We start from the raw sequence: 4,504 nt of genomic DNA on the forward strand, positions 1-4,504 counted from the left end.
GACATATGTTTAAGATAACTTGGTAAATTTTCCCACACTTGGCTTTTATTTTCCTTTTTATCGTCCTCTATTCCATTTTAAATGAATTTTAACATTTTAGTTTGTTTCTCAATTTATGTCCTTTCCGAGGTAACAATAATTTCGGTGTTAAAACCTAGTTTTATCGTTCATAAATATGTATAAACATGATTTTGAATTCATTTAATTGAAAATTTTGAAAAATTTTACTAGAATTGAGTAGTCAGTATATAAGACTAGGGCTGTTCTTTTTTATCAGAGAGCACTAGATTCTAATACAACTACTGCTTTACTAGTATTTTTAATGGTAACCAAGTGTTTAAGATAAAAATTTTAAAATCCGAAAGAATTTAACCCCTTCCCACACTTAAGATCTTGCAATGCCCTCATTTGCAAGAAATCAGTAACAATTTAAATTATTGAGGGTGATTTGTGTGAAAATGATTAAATTTTACCAAAGTTTCCAAATATATTGGCGTTTGTTTGCTGAATGATAAATGGTGCACATCATTTGTTCATTCCGTCTTGTTGTTATTTCACATATATTTTGCATCTTGTCGTCAAAATTAGTTGCTTTTGCTGAACTTAATGCCAGTCTTTGAAAATGCGTTGTTTTACCCTGTTGTGTACATAAGATAAACTGCAAACATATATACATATTTTTGAAGTTTGGTATATTACCCCACATTCAAAAAAATTATTAAAATCTAAGAATAAAAGTTAGATAATTATAAAAATGATTACAATATTAACAAAAGTATTAAACGTATCAATAATTACAAATTACAAAATAAAAAAAAATAATAAGTAAACTAAGGATGATATTGGTACCAATAGGGGTTCCAGGCATAACCATAGGTGCTATAGAATGCTTCGGCAGGGTCATACGTAGGATACGGTGGCTGCATCTCTATAGACCAGGGAGGGAAGATGGGTTTCGGTGTAGGAATATAGTTTCTACCTATATGTTGGCAATGAGCTATGATTTGGTTCTGATGAACTTGCCAATCTTCAAATGCTCTCTGTCTAGCATTTTCGTATTCCTGAGAAGCTATAAACCTTTGCATTTCTTGCATCTCATTCCCCCCTCCTACATTACCTTGCTGTTGGTTTCTCTCCACCTGTGGATGTCTACCATGGTATCGTACTGCGGCGTTATTTCGTCTCTTCAAAACTTTCGCACCATGGTATACATTTAAACCTATAGTATCGCGGGGTTCTGGTTCTTCTACTAATAATCCCCCCCGACTTATATCCACACCGAGATATTCACCAATCAAAGTAATAAAAATACCACCTCCTATTATGCTATGCGGTCGCATCCCCCGAACCATAGCTGATAAATAATAACCCACACAATACGGTATACTTACAGCGCTTTGTGGGTCTCGAATACACATATGGTAAAACAAATCCTGTTCATTTACTTTTTCCTTGTTCTTACCCCTTTGTGTAATCGAATTAGCTAAAAACCTATGTATCACTCTTAATTTGGCTCTATCTATATACAAATAAGAGTAATTTCCCCCTTTAAAACGGTGATGGCTTGTCATTTGACTCCACACACCGTGTGTATCAAAATTTTCATCTATCTTTCTACCGTTTAGTATCAATCCTCTACAATCGGCAGACGCTAACTCCTCAGGCGTATATATACGTAAAGCCTGAGCCATGTCCATTAAAGACATGTGGCGCATCGAACCGCCTAACAAAAATCTAATAAAAGAACGATCGGTTAAACTAGCTACCCGATCATTCAACTCTATACTACATAACAATTCTTCACACCATACTTTATATACGGGTTTACGCATGGTGAATAAATGTACCCAGTCATTAAAAGAAGAATTACCATACCTCTGTACAAGTAATTCCCTAATTGGCCCGGCCAATTCTACAGCTTCTAAGGGTCCCCATTCTATGACCCTCGGTACCTCAACAACCTTAGAATGAAGAGTATGCAAACCCCTTTGATATTTTGGATAATCTATCCAAAGTCTGTCAAATCTCAGGTTCGGGTGCAACTCTTCCAAGTGCATATCGGAAAAGGTCATGACTGGATGAGGTATATCCTGCTTGTAGTAGTTATCCACCTCCTATTGTTCCAAATTCTCAGCAGGAGCATTGCGGGCTTGGGATGAAGATTCACCCCTTTCAGTCTGCAAAACACATCAAACACAAATTTTGTGCATCCAAATATGCATTAGTGTCAGCAAAATCATCAATCAAAATAATTACAATGACATTATCAATTTATATCAAACTTAAGCTCATTTTCACATTTTTATCAATTCTACACTTTTTCAAATAAGCATATACGAAAATGTTCGCCAAGTTCATAAGCATTCAACTCAAATAACATGTCAAAATAATCATTACTAGCAATTAAACAAGTCTCAAATGGCATTATCTTTCAAAAATCAAGTTCATGAATTTTATACTTGAAAAAGTCCACTTTAATTCTCAAAATCATGTTTAGGCTCAAAGTTTGGATCTTTTAACTACCTAAACATGTTACACTACTTAATTTAGCAACAATTCATGACAAAAATCGGCCATAACCTGTTTATATCAAAAAGCTCCAAATTTGCTCAAGAACACAAACCCTAGATTATTCAAAATTTGAAGTTTAAGGCTTCTAATCATGTTAAACAGCATCTGTGACGACCCGTCCTAATCCTCCTGGACGAAGTCATCAACATCTGGTCCCATTGCGAGGTACTGCCCTAAGTATGCCGTGAAGGACTCCAAGTATTGTCTTTAAAATGAGCAAATGCACAGCGGAAGACTTAATTAGTACCTGAGAATAAACATGCTTAAAAGTGTCAACCAAAAGGTTGGTGAGTTCATAGGTTTATCATAACAATCATTTCAATATATTAATAGACCACAAGATTTCAGTTTCATAAATATCCGTACACTAGCAAGTGTATAAAAGCATTCTATAAGTTGTAGGCACCCGGTAACAAGCCTTAACGTTCATGTTTTACCCTCTGAAGTACACCAGATCAGGTGTGTTTAAAATAACCTCGAAGTACTAAAGCATCCCATAGTCAGGATGGGGTTTGTCGATAAATGAGTTGTGGTGTATACTCGGATAGAGACAGAAAACGAAGCAGAAACCATGGTGTTTTGATTGGGTTTGATCGATCTTAAAACAGGATCACGATAGCAAGCAGTCGAAACCGTAATTGGGTTATAACCCTTCGAATAGTATTAGTAATGAAATGGGTTTTGTTTGGGGTGATAACCAACTGCAAAGACAGTTCACATGAAGACCTTTAGATACAAGAAGATTAACTAATCTTAATAGTGGGTTCCATGGTGGTTTTAGTCGTGATTTTCCAAGGAAACGAAAGGTTGTTATGGGTTTATCATGTATCATATATATGATATACATATAGTGAAGACGATGGGTGGCGATTCAAATGGATGTCCAAAGGTGATAGTGATCGGAGATGATGGTTATTGAGTTGTGTTGTTCGGTTGTTCTTGATGATGAAGGTGGTCGTGATGTGGAGGGAGTATAGAGGTGGCTCAAGAGTCATATTGTGAAAAAGAGAAGAAGAAATATAGAAGTGAGGTGATGATGTTTACTAGGTGGTTGAGTTGATCATATATAGATATAGTGTGTCAGTATATGTATGTAATTTAAATATATAATGTACATATATAAATCTCAATTTGTGAAGAATCATAAAGTGATACAGTAGTTTTCAATCATTCACCAAAACACATATCACGGGTGCATGCAGTTGAGAATAAAAATAGCTGTAATCTATAATATAATAATAATATTAATAATATAATAATAATCAAAGAAATCTAAACGTGTAGATAGTTAGCCATCGTCTTTCACGGACTGAATCTCATACTCCGTTGTTAATCAGTGGCGAATAAAAGTTCTCAGAAAAATCCCAAACTTTCACAATAATTATCTTCATTTATTTCGGTCATTATGGTATAAAATTCAGTCATTAAATATTAAATAAAATTTAAATTAATTGTTCACTCCCAACCCTAAGTAAATTATGAAAAGTTTTAAAATTCGAGAAATGGTTCCTAAATATATTTTTAATAAGTATAAAATTTATAGAACTCATTTTCGTAACACCATTTATTTTAAAATCACCAATGTTCCTTTTTAACTTGTTTAATATCGATCAAATAACAATTGAGTGCTACAGACGATTACAAAATAAATTCGAAACCACAAAATATACATTTAACATATTTTATTTATATAGTTGTGTTTTTAAATAAATAAATAAAAAATCATAATATCATATTTTTATTTTATTTTATTTTACATAATTACATTTAATAACAACAACATATAGTATTTCAAATTATAGTTTTAAATTATTATTTATATATATACACACATATCTATTAACAAATAGTTGTTCGTGAATCGTCGAGAACAGTCGAAGGTCAATTGAATATATAGAATAATTCAAAATTTTGAGACGCAACATAATGGATT

The sequence above is a fragment of the Rutidosis leptorrhynchoides genome, chromosome 2, assembly GCF_046630445.1.
Source record: "Rutidosis leptorrhynchoides isolate AG116_Rl617_1_P2 chromosome 2, CSIRO_AGI_Rlap_v1, whole genome shotgun sequence".
In the NCBI taxonomy this organism is placed as follows: domain Eukaryota; kingdom Viridiplantae; phylum Streptophyta; class Magnoliopsida; order Asterales; family Asteraceae; genus Rutidosis; species Rutidosis leptorrhynchoides.